Source organism: Aethalodelphis obliquidens, unplaced genomic scaffold (assembly GCF_003676395.1).
Source record: "Aethalodelphis obliquidens isolate GAN/ISIS:26980383/991018 unplaced genomic scaffold, ASM367639v1 scaffold38, whole genome shotgun sequence".
NCBI classification, from domain to species: Eukaryota; Metazoa; Chordata; class Mammalia; order Artiodactyla; family Delphinidae; genus Aethalodelphis; species Aethalodelphis obliquidens.
In genome coordinates, this window is record NW_020837982.1 from 19,233,527 (window position 1) to 19,250,987 (window position 17,461).

The following is a 17,461-nucleotide window of genomic DNA, read 5'->3' on the forward strand; positions in this document are numbered from 1 at the left end:
TGGCTTGTGAGATGGAGAAACAGGCTTGGGGACAGGTAGTAGCCCCTACGGAGGGAGTGGGGCAGCTGGAGGAAGGCATCCTTGGCAAGATCCGGTCTGGCTCCGTCATCCTCGGGGCCTGGGCTGGGGCAGAACGGGGTAGAGGCCCTCTTCCATCAGACTGAAGCAGAAGGGGATTTAATAGCTCATGTAAGCAGAACTGAGTCTGGCTTCAGGCATAGTGGGATCCAGGAGCCAGGTTAATATCCTGTGGAACTTAAGTCTGCCTTAGCTGTTTCCTCTGTCTCAGTTTCACACTCCCCACACAGGGCCACGTCAGGACTCAGTGGCTCCCACCAGCTTAGCAAAGGGGCCCAGAGCTCCCACCGAAGTCCCAGGGCCGGCTCTTCTCAGCTAGGAAGGGTCATGTGCTCATCCTCAAGCCCATCTCAGGCTAAAAGGACCCAACACAGGAGAGTCAGCCTCCCTACATCCCAAGGTCTGAGGACTAGCCTTGCTAGTCCTCCCAGGGCAATGGGTGTGTTCCCACAAGGAGACACGGATCCCCTGGGGTCCATCTCCCCTCTGCCTCGTCCACCAGTCCTCCCAGCCTCAGTTTGGCCAGAGGCAGAGTCCGATTCTCGTCCCCAGGTAGCCTCAGTCTGGGACAGCCTCTACCTATAACCCTCCCTGGCACAGCATTTAACAGCTCCAACCTCCTTCCCACGTGAAGGCTGTTCGCACCTCGGGGCCTTTGCACTGATTGTGCCCTCTGTGTGGAACGCTCCTCCCCATCTCCTTGTGGCCCCCTGCTCACTGGTTCCTGTCTCCCCTGTCACTTCCCCAGGGAGGCCCGGCACCTGGTCCCATCGGTGTACTAACCTCTCTCTGAATTATCTGGGCCGATCGGACCCGCCACCATCGTGTGCTCAGTGCCCGCACCCGGGGAGCGCTCAACCTGTGTTCAATGAAAACACTAGTGAATGAACACACGAAAGGAAGGACGAGGGCGTGAGTCCTGAAGGTGCGCGCGGGCGGATCGCCCTGCGTGCGAGTGTGGCTCCGTGTGCACACACGGCCTCACACACACACGCCCACGAACGCACACACGCACGCACGCACGCGTGTCCTCCGCGCGCGCGCAGGACCAGCAGACCCAAGTCCCGGCCGCGGCCCCGGCCCCTCCTCCCTCCGCGGCCACCAGGAGGCGGCAGAGCCCGCGCTTCGACCCCGCGGCCCCGGAGCGCCCGCCCCCAGCCCCACCCGCGCTTGGGCCTGGAGAGGGCGGTGTCTGGGTTGCGGGGAAGGGGTCGGGGGGACCCTCGCCGCCCAGCTCTGCGCCCCGGACCGGAGCCCAGCTGGCGGCCCGCGCGCGTCCGTCCTCAGCGTGGAGGCCCGGAGGGGAGCCCGGGGCCGAGGGAGGGCGACTCCTGACGCACGTTCTCCTGGGTGCACAGCGCTCTACAGCTGGCAAGTCATCTGCAGTGTCCACAGGACTGCGGTTTACAAAGCCCAGAGCTGTTTACAAAACACAGCTTACAGAGTAATGTATCGTGCACAGGGCCTCCGCAGGATTATGAGGCGCTTTACAGCTCAGCAAGTGGTTCCCAGTTTGCCAAGCCCTGGCCATATTAGAACGTCAGCGTTTGTAGGTTCCTCTCGGCATTAGTGCAAACACGGTTGTTTACAGGTTCGGGTACTATTTAGGGGACGCTTCGGCTTTTACAAAGGGTGTCCAGGCATCCAAGCGGGAGAAGCCAGTGTGCAGGTCACTGACATTTACAAAGCACGTGCCAGTGCCCAGGCCCTTGACAGTTTATTCAGCCCGTGATTGCCGCGCGTGGCAGGGGCCCCTTCCCTGTCCCTAGGCTGTGGGGTGGCGGTCATGGGCACAGGGACCAGATGGGCAGGCAGGGCCCTATCCCAGACCTGGGGTGAATGAGTCTCCCTGGACTGACAGCCACATGGTGGAGGTTCCTGTACTTTCTGTTTCAGTTACCGCCACGAAAGCCTCCTCGACCGCCAGCATTAAAAATACAGCGTCTAGGGGCTTCCCTGGTGGCGCAGTGGTTGAGAGTCCGCCTGCCGATGCAGGGGACATGGGTTCGTGCCCCGGTCTGGGAAGATCCCACATGCCGCAGAGCGTCTGGGCCCGTGAGCCATGGCCGCTGAGCCTGCGCATCCGGAGCCTGTGCTCTGCAACGGGAGAGGCCCACATACCACAAAAAATAAATAAATAAATAAATAAAAATAAATAAATTAATATAAAATACAGCGTCTGGGCCTGGTTGAGAGCAGGAGGTGGCCTCTGAGGGAGAATTTGGCGAACTCCCTTCTGGAGGCCAGGAAAGGCGGCTTTGCTTGTTAGACACCAGCTCGGCCTCCCCTCTCCTCAGAGCCCTGCTGTAGCTCCGGCCTCCCTCTGTCCAAGCCTCCCCATGGCCCCCACCAGCCAGCCCTCCCCCCACGCCCCCGCCCGTACTCTCCCTTGCTCCCTGTTCTGCAGCCATGCCGCGCTCACCTGCCTCAGGTCCTTTGCACTAGCTGTCCTCTACTGCCCAGAGCGGGCTCCCCCAAGCCATCCTCCTGGCTGGCTCAGGACACCTCTGCTCACCTCCTCAGAGATGCCATCTGCTCAGTGAGGCCTCCCTGACCACCCTGTCTCTCTGTCCCTTTGCCCTGCTGGGTTTTCCTCAACCTATTTATTCACACTCTTGTCTGCTGGCCAGCTCCCTCACTAGACTGGGAGCTCTTCTAGGGCTGAGATGGGTCTGTCTTGCTCAGAGCCTGGCATGGACGAGGGTCAGGCAATGACAGAGGAAACAGGGCAAGTGCAGGGAAGGTGCCCTCCGGCCCCAAGAACGATCCCAGAACCAATGCAATGGGGCCCAGAGAGCAGGGCCCTGCCAGATCTGTGCGAAGGCTTGGGCTGGGGGTGGGGGTGGGCACTGCAGTTCTATTTATTTGGGGCTGTGGATCCCAGGAGGGCTCTCTAGGACCGAGGCAACCCCCTGGTTGTATTGAACGGGGACTCTGCGTCAGAGAAGGGAAGCGATGAGCTCAAGACCACACAGCGAGCAGTACCAAAGCTGGGACCACGTCGGGGTCTGAGGCAGGCAGGGCTGCCTGCGTCACTGCGGATGTCAGCACAGCAGTCCCAGGAGCGGTAAGGTTTACCCGCCCATCCCCCCACCCTTGCTCCAGTTTTTAAGTCCGTGGGGATGACTCTGGCTCAGGAAAAGGGGAAGGGGCCAGCACCCGGCTCCTACCACCAACCCTACCTCCGGCTGCATCCCTGACTGCTTTGTGGCCAGGGGCAGTGGCTGAGAAAGCGGGGCTGATGCCATCTTCTCTCCCAGCTTAGCATCTGGCCAAGCCTCTGTCCGGTGCAGGGATCCCTCCCCACTCACACCGCTGCCAGGGGCTGAGGCCTCTGCTTGCACACCGCCTCTGATGGGGAGCTCATTCTCATTCAGACGTGCTTCTTGGAGGGATCTGAGATTCTTCTTGTCCTGGTTCTACTCCCCGAGGCTGTGACGTGCGAGCCTCATGTGTAAACTCTGGCACGCTCTAAATGTTCATTTCTTTGCCTCTTGTGAAAGCCGTTTTGAATCCTTTTGGAAACCAGGTGGGAGGGTCTATATATAAGTCAGCTGTGCTATCTTTAGTGTCGCTGGTTCATCCTCAGGCCCAGGGCAGTCAGGCTCTCCTGGAGGCCACAAAGCCTCTGGGAGGGTCCAGGCTTGCCTGAGGCCCACCAGACAGTGAGCCAGTAACCCAGGAATCCTGCCCTACCCCCAACTCCCACCCTGCGTGAGCCACCTGCCGAGCCGGGTTTAGCTGCATCCACCCCCTCCAGCCTTGCAGAAGACGTGGGCTGCTCTATTTCTGTCCTGGGCTGGCCTGGTGGCGGGGACTTGGGTGGGGAGGGGCTTGGGATGCGGCAGCAGCTGTCAGCTCTGGTTGGGGATGCACCAGCCCAAGAAGTTCTCCTTTCCTGGCTTCCAAACCCTCCATGGCTCCCTACTGCCCACAGAATCCAGGGAGGGGAGGCCCAGCACCACCTTTCTATGGCAGAGCCTTGTCCGGATTATTCTCTGCAGGGCTTGGCACATGGAAGGTGCTACCTGAGCACCTACTGTGTGCCAGCAGCCTTCTAGAACTAGAGCTGTAGCAGGACCTAGACAGACCTGGCCTACCCTCCTTGAGCTCAGAGGGCATCAGACAGCATAAGCAAACTCATAAATGCTTACGGCAACATTTCCCACTTTTTTCCCGTTATCATTCCCTAAGGAGAAACATTGACTTATTGAATTAAATCATTTAATTAAACTTAATTACAGTTAAGTAAATTATTTAATTTCTCCCTAATGAGAGATACGATCCTGATGAATAAGATTTTGTTGTGTGGGGCCACAAGTAATTGTAACATCTATTTTTTCAGTCCCCCAAGAACCAAATTTTGCCCCCCTTGAAAATGCATGGCTCAGAGGATTATAATCTGTGCTCAGTGGGGTGAAAAGGAGACACACGAGGCGGGGGGGGGGACCCTTACTGGGTGCTTGTCTTGGCGGGCGGCCCACAGCCTCAGAAGACTTCCCAGTGAGCGGGTGGGGCAGCAGCGGGAGGGCTGGGAATCATAGAGGTGAGGAGTGCAGAGAGCAGATGGGAAACAGCCTGTGTAAAGGCCCTGGGGTGGGAGGGGCCTCCGTGCCACCGGAGAGAGTCGGGGGTTGGGGGCAGATCACGCAAAGCCATGGCAGAGACTCTGGACTTTATCTTCAGGGGGGGAGGGAAGTCGTGGTAGGGTTTTAGGCAGGGGAGAGATGCGACTGGATTTCCATGAAGAACAACAATAACAAGAGGATCACCTTTCTGAAACGTCCTCGTGTCTTTTGGCCTTCAAAGCCCTGTTCCATGCCTCCCACCCCCAGCTTGTGGGTCAGACGGCCCTGAGCTTAACTCTGTCACCCCGGGCAATGTGACCTTGAAGACATCATAGCGTCTCTCAGACTCATGTCCTCTTCTGCACATGGAGGGTACTAATGCTGATCTTACAGGATAGCAGGTGGCTTCCACGAAATGCTGGAGCGCGCAAGGCCCATCACGATCCTGGCACACGGTAGGTGCCCAGTTAACGAACCTGTCCCTCCAGTTCCTGGGCCGCCCCTTGGGCCAGGCCCAGAGTGAATCACGAGCTTCAGTCCCTGTATTCCATGGCTCCAAATTCATGCCCCGTCTCACAGTTGCCTTTAAAACAAAGCTTCCTTCCTCCTTGTCCCCCTAGGATGTACGGCTGTGGCCGAGATGGGCTTGCCTTTTAAACCTTGGTCTCCAGGTCTGTCCTTGCGAATGTAGGATTTCACAGGCTGCTGTGGCAGGTGGGGACGGACCCGCCCACCTCGGGGTGCTGGAGCCCCTGACTGGAACAAGGGCAGAGCCTGGCCAGCATCTAACCCTCTATGGGCAACCTTCAGCAAGTCACCACTTTTCTCAGGGCTCAGCGTTGTTGGCTGTGAAATGGATCGGAGAGGCCGACCCCCATCCAGCCTGCCCCCGTGTGATCGCAATGGTCTCAATAAGGGAAGCCTGGGGGAGGGCAGGGCTCGGGTGCAGGGCCTGGGGGCCAGGATCTCTCATGCAATCGCTCCCTTCCACTTCTTGCTTCTTGGTCTTTCTGCCAGGATTTCCCTACAGAGTTCTTTGCTGCGAGCAACACAAAGCGACTCTGTCCACCATAAGTAAAGGGGGGCATTTCTTGGCTCAATCTAAGGGCTTACAGAGTGGACAAGAGAACTTTCAGGGGCTAAGGGGGCTACAGGGGCCTGGCCATCAAGGCCAATATGGTCAGGACTCCCTTGTCGCCATTGCCCCAGATATTAAGCTTCAAAGTCCCAGGCGGGAGTGGCCTCCTGACCAGACCAAAGTCTGGCCCTTTCAGCTTCTGCAGTGGGAAATAGGACCCTGCCCACTGGGGACTCTACACAGAGGGATCCCTCCCAACTAAGAAGGGGTTTGGGTGCTGGAGAGCCACCCCACCCCAACACACATATTCCCTACACCCCCTTTTTTGCTGGCGAACTCCTACTCATCCCTCAAAACCCACTTCCACAGGTACTAGTCACCTCCTTTGCAGGGTTCCCCCCAGCCCCCTGCTTCTCTCCATCCAGCCCCAGTCACACAGGTGGCCATGTCCATGTCCCAGTCTGCTTCCCACACCGGATCTGCTGCCTTGAACCAGAGGTTGGTCAGCATGTTTCCAGCACTCGTTCTGTGCCAGGCACATCCCCAACCCATGCTCTTTGCAGGAGTCATGCATTGAACCCCTAGGAGGTGGCTTCTGTTACCTTTCCCATTTTACAGATGGAGAAACCAAAGCACAGAGAAGCTAGGCAGCTATCCAAGATCGCACAGCTGGTAAGGGGAAGACCTGGAATCCAAATGCAGCAAGCCTGGCCCGAAGGGCAGGGGAGCGAGGGGCTGTCCAGCCTCCCAGGCCCGACTCCATCCGGGTGGAATCTGGCACTTGGCTGCTCTTCCCCTCTCAGGCGTTTGAAGACAGCGACCTTCCTCCCCCCGAGTGGGTTAATCGAGTAGATAAAATGCCAATGTCCAAATGAAAAGCTCTACGTCACTCAATGCTTGAAGTTGTTCGGATAAAGAAGGCACACAGGTCTCAAACACTGGTATGCTTTATTTACTCATTTATTGGCCGCTGGGCTTGTGGCATCTTAGTTCCCAGGCGACGGATGGAACCAGGGCCCTTGGCAGTAAAAGCGCGGAGTCCTAACCACTGGACCGCCAGGGAATTCCCGCTATTTCTAGAACTTAGAGGGAGAAAGTGCTGGAAGGAGTGGAAGGATTTGGGCCCAGGGCCAGAGGGGCCACGGGAAGCCCCTCGACTCTGAAGAAGGAAGTACCAGCCTCAGCTGGTGCAGAGTGTCGGCCCCGCCCTGGCCCCGCCCCTGCCACCCGGCCGCGCCCCGGCCCGCCCCGGTGCCAGGCCCCGCCCCCTCCCGGCCCCGCCCCACAGGCCCCGGCCCCGCCTCGCAGACCCCGCCCTGGTGCCCGTGCCTGTGTAGGTGCCGCCGCCGCCGCCGCCGCCGCCGCCGCCCCTGCCCCCGAGCTTTCTTGGGCCCTCGCGGCCCCCAGCTGCCTCGGCTGGATGCAGCTCCAGGCGCTCAGGGGAACTGTGTTGAGAACACGCCCCGTCTCGCTTTCCTGTGGGCATTTCCCAGGATTTCCTTGCACCTAAATCCTCCTCAGTGTCTGCTACCTCAGAGGGAGCACCTCTGCGAATGAGGGTGGGGACGCAGGCGCTAACCGAGGTCAGGTTTTCAGTCCGTAGATGTGCTCGGTAAGTGACACCTGCAGTCATTACAGGGATCCTCCCGCGGCGCTGTCTCCTCCCCATCAGCTCAGTCCCGTCTCTGCACAGAATCTGGGGTCTACTTCTCCCGGGCTCTCTCAGGGCTTTTCCGTTACAATGCCCCTCCCCTGGCTCACCCACCTCAGTCCCTCCACTTCAGCTGTGTGGCCATGGGCAAGTCGCTGCACCTCTCTGATTCTCTCTGTGCTGGGACTTGTTGCCTTTTCAGGGCAAACGCCAGCATGGCTTCCTGGGCAACCAAATCCGCAGTGTCGCGGCATCTTACAGCACACTTGGCTAAGGGTCCCAGGGAAGTGTCTGTGGGGCCGTTACTCACCTCGTCTGGGGCCACAGTGTGAGGAGGGTGGAGAGGCTGACAGGATGGGAATCGCAAAAGGTCTGGGGGGCTTCCTTCTGTGTGTGGAGCCCTGTCGGCGCCTTGCCAGAGCCGTCAAGGGAACCTCTTACCTGGTCCCCCCACTGTCCTGGGCCTGGCAGCTGGCCACTCACATCTCAGACCTGCTTCAGAGAGTGGCCCTCAGGCCCCCAGAGCTGCATTGCCCTGAACGTCTGGCACGCCTGGGAGTTGACACCTGCCTCCCTGGGCACCTCCGGCCCATCTGCTGCAGTGGGAGAGCCCAGCTCCCCGTTTGGAGCAGCACAAACTCAGAGGTGTGACGGACACTGCAGAGCTCCCTGGGGTCGGGCCACGGCCAGGACAGAAATGCACCCTTGGTGGGCTTCTGCTGCTTTCTCCTGTTCCCCTTGCTCCACACTGGTTTCTGCTGGGAGAACTTCCTTCCTGAAGCTCTGGCACCTGAATCCTTGCCTCAGGTTCTGCTTCTGGGAGAATCTGACTAGACAGCCTGCTGGCTCTGGGTGTCTTGGGGGCATTTTAATCAGGCGAGTTTATTGGTTAGGATCGAGGTTTGGCGGCTTCTTAAAAACACCAACAAAACCAAGCTAATGTTGGTTTAAACCAGAGAGACGATCATCTCTCTCTCCTGTAACAGTTTGAGGGTCAGGGGTCTGTAGCAAAAGGGCCGTTTCATGGAGCAGGGCCTAGATTCCTTCCATCCTGGGTGTTTGATGCCTTCATCCGCGTGACCCGAGACGGTCCCCGGCACCAGCCCACAGTACTGGGCGGCAGGACAGCAGGAGAGGCGGAGAGGTGGCACATCCCTTCCCTTGAAAGGCACAGGCATCATTGGCTCACATCCTGTTTCAGTCACATGGTCACCACGCTGCAAGGGAGGCTGGGAAGTGTAGTCCATACAGGCAGCCCAGCACCCACCTAAGCTTCAGGGGCTCTATGGCCTGGGAAGAGGGGGATAGAAATGGGGGAAGTCTGTTTATTCTCAGCACACGTAAGGAGGACAGAATATTACTCTAAATCTGGAACAAAATTCTTCCTTCAGAGATAATGGTCTCTGTTTAAGAAAATATGCTTAGGTTCCTGTGACAGTAAAGGGGCTCCTGTTCGGGAGGGCCCGTGGGTGCAGGGGAGGTTAGTGCTTGTGCGGTGCAGCCGGGGCTGGGCAGGCAGAGACAGGAAGGGGCCAGGAAGAGTGGCCTGTGGGAGGGGCCCCTCCCTGTGGAACCCACCAGCCTCCACCCTTGGGTGGAAGTGTGCCCCACTGCAGCCTGGGCGGGGCTTGTCCGAGGGCAGAGGGGAGAGTTGCAAAAGACAAAGCTGACCTGGGGATGTGAGAGACACAGGCCAGAGCAGGCTGGGTTTGAGGGCTTCTGGAGGATCTCAGGGAAAGCCGATTCCCCATGAGGGGCCAGGGTCAGGGCATCTTAACACGCTTCATACTCACAGCGTGTCCCATGAAGCTGGTAAGGGCTCCGCTCATTTTCCACGTGTGTTTGCAAAACTGGACTCCTGACAGACGTACAGACGTGCATCCTCGGTTCACCCAGCGTTAAGTCCACCAGTTTCCGTTTTGGTGGCTGCCCAGCGGCCCATCGCCATGATGTCCGTGCTTCACCGACACGACCCCTGTCGCGGGATGTGGCCCCCAACGCCAAGCTGTCACCCCAGTAACTGCGCCGACGTGGGCATCCTCGAGCGGGCAGGGCGGCTGGCGTTTCAGGTTTAGATGATTTCCCCGGGCACGATTCCCAGAAGAGAAGTGGGGCGGAGGCAACCACATCTGCCTGTACGGCCACGGCTTGTGCAGCCAAATGGCTTCCTGGCTCGGTCTTGCCAAGGGGCCCACCCGCCTGCAGAGCCCGGGCGAGAGGGAGCCAGTTTGGTTTAATCTTTCTTTACCAGATTTTTAAAGTGCTGTGTGTTCATTGTAGAAATTTTAGAAGATGAGTAATGAGCAATTTAAAAAGAAAATGTATCTATAATCCCATCTGCCAGAAGTATTTATGGCTAGCATTTTTTAGAATTCATTTTCACTGAGATACAATTGACATATAACATTGTGTGAGTTTAAGGTGTACAGCTAGCATTTCGATTTATATCCTTCCAGCCTTTTTTTCTATATATAAGTTTTTGTTGTGCAAAAATTTACATACATAAAGCTTTTATTATGAAAGGGTCAAACGTATATGACATTAGGTTGAGTAATGAGCCTGCAGGCACCCAGCACCCTGTTTCAACGGTGATCAGCACACACCAGTCTGGTCTCATCTCTGCGCTCGCCACTTTTTCCCTCCCAGACTGTTGGGACAATCGTCCTGTTCATCCCAGACATTGTGTAATTTCATCCACAAATATTTCAGAGTGTATTTCTGAAAGGTTGTGACTTAAAAGACCATATCACTGTTTAGAACTTCATATGTAACAACCATTCCTTAATATCAGCAGGTATCCAGTCTCAGTTTACAATTGTGTCCTAAATGTCAAAATGAACAAAATATGGTTTGAATCAGGATCTGAATAAGGTCCCCACGTCACACTGCCTGATGTAGCTCCCAAGTATCTTTCATCTAAAGGCTCAGCCCGTGTTTTCTTCCTTGTACCTTACTTGTTGGGGAAACTGTATTCCCCCTGTGGGAGGCGCGGCGTCCTACCATCTCTGCTGTGTTAGCAGCTGCTGATTCTCAGCGCCTGGATTCACTACTTTACTAGTGGTTGTAGACTGGTGACATCCTAATTCTACCATTCCTGCCTCATTTGTTAGCTGAAGTGTTTCTCAGAGAGAAAGTTGCCCTCCCCAGTGTTTGGCTACCTGGTGGTGCCGTTTTATAGAGGAAAGGCAGGATATATGCTTGCCTTGTCCCTGTAACAGTTTTCTGATTAAGTTGATCTTCCAGTGGTGATCAAGTAGGGATTAAAAAACCAATTAGGAACACATGGATTTAAAGATACTTTATGTGTTTCAGCTGTTTGTAATAATCACCCTTACTGAGGCTCTCTCCCCTGTATGTAACCATTAAAAAAAATGGTTTATCCTTGGTGGTCATTTTAGTTGTGAAACACAGCTACGAATTCTTGGGACACACATCTCATTGAGAAGTGTGGTCTCTGTCCCCCCCTTGACTCTGGGGAACTTGGGCCTGCCCCAGCCACCGGCAGGGTGTGGCTGACGGGCGCTGGGGGCCCGCAGAGCTGGGTGTACGCGCCGCAGAGCCGGGCTCCGTGGAGACCCTGTGCTGGAGAGCCAGGTGTAGACACACCAGTCCAGAGTCCCTGCGAGCCCAGCCTCCAGGCCAGCCTGTCCTCCAGCTGGATGCCAGTGAGGGACCTCTGTCAACGCCACGTGGAAAAGACCTACGCGGCGGGCCTGCCTGGGCTCCTGACCACGAAATCGTTTACGCAGTGAACTGGTCGTCTACGCCAGCCATGGGGTGGTGGTGGGGCAATAGGTCATCGGAACTCTCTCCTCCGAGCTTTGAACACTGGAACACGAGCGGACACCTACCGCGTGCATCTGCCCCTACGGCACAGCTGCTCCCTCCGCCTCAGACTTTCCCTGGATGGCGGGCTCTGGCGGTCACTCCAGCTTTGGAGCTTCCTTTCTTAGCCAACCTGAAAATCTGTTTTCTATTTATAGGTGAGTTAAGACCAATCGGTCAATATGTTTAGCCTCAGTTCTGCATGGTGTTTTATGTTACATTTACACCCACCCGTGCAAGAGTTTTAAACAATTTGTCTTTAAGTGTGGTTTTTTTTTTTTATTTTATTTTTTTATTTCTCGCGGTACGCGGGCCTCTCACTGTTGTGGCCTCTCCCGCTGTGGAGCACAGGCTCCGGACGCGCAGGCTCAGCGGCCATGGCTCACAGGCCCAGCCACTCCGCGGCACGTGGGATCTTCCCAGACTGGGTCACGAACCCGTGTGCCCTGTATCGGCAGGCGGACTCCCAACCACTGCGCCACCAGGGAAGCCCTCAGTGTGGTTTTTATATCCTCTCTCTCTTACTGGACTTTATCTTTTTGGTACGTAGGAAAGGTTCCTATTTTTGTTGCAACTGTTACTTTTACAGTAATATCTGTACGCAATATTGGTCCTCTCTTTTATTTGTCTGTTGGCTTCCTACTATGAGCGATATTGAAACTTGCTACAATCCTCTGCGCACAGCATCTGATTTGAATTAATATCCTTTTACTCTCAGACTTTAACTACAAGGCAGTCAGTAAGCTTATTCTATTTTCTCCATGTTCTTCCCACTTTCCCTCAAATATACTCTATCTGGTGTGTCCATCACTGGTCTTAACTGTGTAAGTTCCCATGTGTTCTACCCATCTAGTACTCACAGTCAGACCTTAGGATTATGTTTCTCTGGTTGTCTTGGTTGGTTGAGACCTGTTTTCTGGTGGGTCCTCAGAGGGCATGTGGGAATAACGTCCCGGAGTTCTTGCCTGTTGATAACTGTTTACGACCTTTGTACTTGAAAGGCAGTTTAGCGGGACCTGCCCCGCTCTGCTCCCGCCCTTGGTGTCTAGATGTGCCCCTGGGGCTTCTGGCAGGAAGTGCTCACATCAGAGAGTCTGACGACAGCCTGATTTTCCCGGAAGTGACTTCATCTTTTTTTGCCTGAATTCCCAAAGGCAGCCGTAGAATATGTTGTAGAATATGCCTCTCTGTTGGCTGTTCTGGGTCAACTTGTCCAGGTACCCAATGCTGTTTCAAGTTTTCATATATTTCAGGAAAGTTTTTTTCTTTTTTTAAATTACAGCGTTCAGCGTTTGACTAAACACTTGGACTCCTTCTGCGGGACTGGTGTTGCACACGTTAGATCTCACTTAGTAGTCGTCACTTTCTCTTGAATCCTCCTTCTCTCTCCCATTTTTTTATTGTTTAACAATTTCCCTCCATTCTAACTTCTGATTCTCTTAGGCATCATCTCACAGTGTTTCATTGTGTTGTGCTCCTTCTACTGCGGTTGTCGTTCTGAAATGCGTTTTTTTCTCTTCTTCCTAATTCTTCCCTCAGTTCCAGCACATCTTTTCTGAGGTCTTCACATATTGATTTGTTATTCTTTTGTATCTTTTCTTTTTTTTGCTGACTCATGCAAAAATTTTAGGATACATTTTTTTTGTTTGTTTCTGGCTGTGGTTGTGTGGTGTGTGTTTCTGGAACACTGCCTTCATTATCCGTAGGGGCACTGCTTGGTGTTCTCATTTCTCCAGTAACTTGGTATGGGACTTAACCGTAACCTTTTCTGTTGTTCATTTTTATCTGAAATGCCTTTCAGAACATCATAATCTTTAGTTTCCTTTTCTGCTGTTTTCATGAAACGTTAAAAAAAAATGGTCTTGTATTCCCTCCTTCTTCCCTCCCTCCATCCCTTCCTTTCTTCCTGTTCTCCTCACTCCCACACCTTTCATTTCTAGTTTTTGGCCCCTCTTGTCTCTGTTGTGCCCATTTTGGACTCTGTTCTCAGCACCTCCTTCTCAGTGTAGGGCCCTGCCCTGGAGGCGAGTTTAGTTTGTGTTGAGAGTTGCAGGCCTGCCGTAGCTCCTTCATACATGGCCTGCTTACAGGCACACACACCTGGGCGCGTGCAGCGAACCCTCCCAGTTCCCAGGCTGCGTACACGGTCTCTCCACCTCCATCACTGCTGTGCTCTTCTTGGGAGGCAGAGCTGCGTCGGGAGGGCCCGGACCCCCCATCAGGCCATGCCAGACCACGTGGGAGCCAACAGTGAACTTATAGAGTGGGGAGCCTTTGAACTCTGGGGCTCATTCCACAGCCTTCCCTGTTCTGACTCACAGAGAAACCAACACGGAGGAGAAATGCTGCCACTGCAGACCCGTGGCGGGGGGCGCTGGCCTAGCTGAGTGTGGCCAGGCGGCCGGGACACCGACATCCGGGGCTGGAAAGACAGATCCGCGTCCGCAGAGGTAAGCCATCTGCAGACCAGCCTCCTATGAGGGTTGGGAAGGTGCACGGAACGGCTTCTGAGTTCATGGTTCCCGGGGAGAAGTTGGGAAAGAAGGGGTCGGTAATGTTGCTTTGCTGCCATCAGCTGCATTTGGCAAGGGTGACAGGAAGGAAATCAGCTCAGAAGGAATGGAAAGGTGTTGGGGTGAGTCAGAGGTTGAGGAGAGAGCAGGGCGGGGACACTCGGGGGCCCCCTGATTCCTGACAGTCAAGCGGGGTTTAAAAGGCTTTGGGCCAGAAACCCAGCAACATCTCTCGCTGGGTGAACGTTAGAGTGAGGATTTGGCCTTCCCAGCTCTGTTTCAGATAGATTCAACCAGTAACTAGAGAAAGAGGCCCATAGATGATAAAGGGAAATTGCGTAGGTGAGAACTGTTTCTTGGGAAGAAGAAGTTCAGGTGTAGTAACTGGCACGTGGAACAGACCTGAGGCGAGCAGGTCAGAACCTGCTAGGTTTCCAAAGGGAGTGTAATTCCAATGGAATCCCATTCCTGGCCCGCAGAAGCCTCGGTGACTGGAGACTTGAAATGGGATGAGGTGGCGTGGGGACTTTCACCCTCCCTGGAGACGGGCAGTGGGCTGAGCAGTGAGGAGAGTCACTCCGGATGCGGCCAAGAGGGGAAACGAGATAGGAGAGAAAGAGGCACACCCCCAAAAGGCAGAGCGAGGGGTCACCGGAACATGGCTTGCGGCGCAGAGAGGGCTGAGGGCCTAATGACTCAAGACGGGGATGCACAAAGTGTGCCTGGTGGCTTTGAACTTGGAAGTGTCTTGATGGGCTCCAGATGGGAATCTTACTGTTGTTGTCTGATGCCTGTATCTCATGTGTGTGTGTGGAGAGGGTGGATAACCCACTGTTTTAGTTCACAAGGCTCTGGAGTTAAGAGGAGCCGCCCAGACAGTGGCCACTGCATGTCCCCAGAGATCCCTTGCTCTGAGCTGGAGGCCGTGCTGGACGGGACGAGGGGTGTGTTCTCTGTGTAGGAAGGAGGGGGCAGGCGTGTTTGGAGGATTACAGCAGAGGCCACGAGCGTTCACTGGAGGCCCGTGTTTCCAGTCTCCCTGGCCATTGGGTTGGGGCCACGTGACTTGTTTGGCCCATGGGCAATGAACAGAAGTGACGCATGTTAATTTCAGGATGACACAGGTGGGAGCTGGAGCTCCTCCATCCTCAGCCTTGTGGACAGAGACTCTGCAGGTTCTGAACGAGAGGGTGGAGGCTGCCCGGATGCCAGCTGTAGTCAGCACGCAGGGGAGAGCAGCCGCGACCATCGGCCAGCTTGTTCTAGGCTGGGACGTGAGTTTGAGAAGCGTGGTTTGGCTCACCCACCAAGACTGTGGGCGTTTGCCACCCAGCGTATCCTAGTCCTAACCAACACAGATGTGTACTTTTTTTTTTTTTCCTGTGGTAGGCGGGCCTCTCACTGTTGTGGCCTCTCCCGTTGCAGAGCACAGGCTCCGGACGCGCAGGCTCAGTGGTCATGGCTCACGGGCCCAGCCACTCCACGGCATGTGGAATCTTCCCGGACCGGGGCACGAACCCGTGTCCCCTGCATCGGCAGGCGGACTCTCAACCACTGTGCCACCAGGGAAGCCCTGTACTGGTTTTTTTCACACAAAATTGAGGCCCTACCAACCATGTTATTTTTTTTTTAGTTAGCTAATTAATTAATTTATTTTTGGCTGCATTGGGTCTTTGTTGCTGTGCGTGGGTTTTTCTCTGGTTGCGGCGAGCGGGGGCTACTCTGTTGCGGTGCGCGGGCTTCTCATTGCGGTGGCTTCTCTTGTGGAGCACGAGCTCTAGGCATGCGGGCTTCAGTAGTTGTGGCTCGCGGGCTCTAGAGCACAGGCTCAGTAGTTGTGGTGCACGGGCTTAGTTGCTCCGTGGCATTTGGGATCTTCCCGGGCCAGGGCTCGAACCCGTGTGCCCTGCATTGGCAGGCAGATTCTCAGCCACTGCGCCACCAGGGGAGTCCCCAGCCATGTTATTTTATAACATTCTTTTCAAAAAGACTGTTAACAGTCTGCTTTATTGAGGCATAATTTATGGATAATAAAATCCACCAATTTTAAGTGACACCTTGATGAGCTTGATAAGTGTCGACAGCTGTATAATCGCCGCCTTGATCAAGGTTAGGAACAGCGCTTCCTTCGTTCCCGAAATTCTCTCTGACCAATTGGCAGTCGACCTCCAGTCCCACCTCCGGCTCCTGGCAAACACTGGTCAGTTTCCTGACACTGTGGTTTTGCCTTTTCCAGAGTGCTGTATAAATGGAATCCCACTGTACATAGCCTGTTATGTCTAGCTCCATTCACTTAACGTGATGCTTTTGAGATTTACCCGAAAGTCTGTTCCTTTTTGTTGCCAAGCAGCCCTCCACAGTATGCATGACTGCTCCCCAGCGGACAGACAATTGGGTTCTTTCCAGTTTGGGCTGCTGTGAGGAAAGCTGTGATGAACATTTGTGCCCGAGTTTTGTGTGGTTGTGTTTTCCTTTCTCGTGGGTGAATACCTAAGGGTAGAATTGCTGGGTGCTGTGGTAAATGCATATTTGACCCTAGAAGAAGCCGCCAGGCTGTGTTCCAAAGCGACTGCACCACATTGTTTCCCAATCAGCCGTCTATCAGAGCATAACCTGCTTTTAAGTTAACTCATATATCAGCAGTATTTCCCTGAAACAGGATTTCAATGGTTTTGATAACTCAAACCATCCCCTGTTGTTTAGCACTTAGGACACTTGCATTTTTCCTCATTACAGATATGATTGGGAAGGACCTCTATGTGATGCTGGTACACATCTCCGGTTATTTTCTAAGGCAAAAATTCCTAAAAGTGGGATTACGAGGTTAAAGGGTCTAAACTTTTCTTTTGACTTTTGATATATATCAATGTGTACTGCCTTCTTAAACCGTGGGACTAACTTATATCAAGACCAGCAGTGTGGGAGCGTGTTCATCTTTTCTTAGCTGATTTGGAAGGGCCCTTCATATAGCGGTGATGTTAATCTCTTCTGCCTTATGTTGTGAATACTTTTCACAGTTTTTGTTTTGCCTTTATGACTCTGCTTCAGGCATATTTTATCCACAGACGTTTTTAACTGTTTTGTCATCCAGCATGTCGGCTTATTCCTTTGGGGCTGTCTTTGGTGTGGCGCTTGGAAAGTCCTTCCTCAGCTGAGGATTATAGAAACAGTTACCTAGATCCCCTTATTATTTTTAAGAACTTCTACCTTTACATTTAGCACTGTATGTATTTATTTTTAACTGTGAAATCTATGAGACATACCAAAGAGTCTATGACACAAATGCAAGTTTAACAAATAATAGTAATAAAAATGCCTACCCCAAAAATAACCAGGAGAAAAAGCAGTGTCAGAAGAGACGTCGCATTTGCTTTATTGATTTTATGTATGTAGAGGTTATAACTGAACAAAACTGAACTATCTATTGTTTAAGAACATGCCTGGCAAAAGTGTAAAGGAAAGCAAGGACATGGTGAACACGGCGTCTAAAGGGTAGTTTCTTCTAAGGGATGCGGTGAAATCAGGCAGGGACGCTCGGCTTCGCAGGGGCTATGATGCTCTATTTCTTCAGAAGGTTTGGGCCCACGGGGGCTCGTCTTTGCATTCTGATTCAACCTGGACAGTCATTTTATGTACCCTTCTGTATGTGTATATCTCACGTATCATTTAAAAGTTTTAAAATTGTGGTAAAATACATGTAATGTAATGTTGAGTATCTTAGCCATTTTTTTTTTTTTTTTTTTTTTTT

At 53.9% G+C, this 17,461-nt stretch overlaps 1 long non-coding RNA gene across 1 annotated transcript in view; it reads left to right on the plus strand.

The window, feature by feature from the left end:
- Positions 1-7,018: 7,018 nt before the first annotated feature.
- LOC113633177 (uncharacterized) overlaps positions 7,019-17,461 on the plus strand; it is a 39,661-nt gene continuing 29,218 nt past the window's right edge. The window contains exons 1-2 of the long non-coding RNA XR_003438095.1: positions 7,019-7,336; positions 13,522-13,650. This is a non-coding gene — a long non-coding RNA (uncharacterized LOC113633177). The remainder of the gene's footprint in view (positions 7,337-13,521; positions 13,651-17,461) is intronic.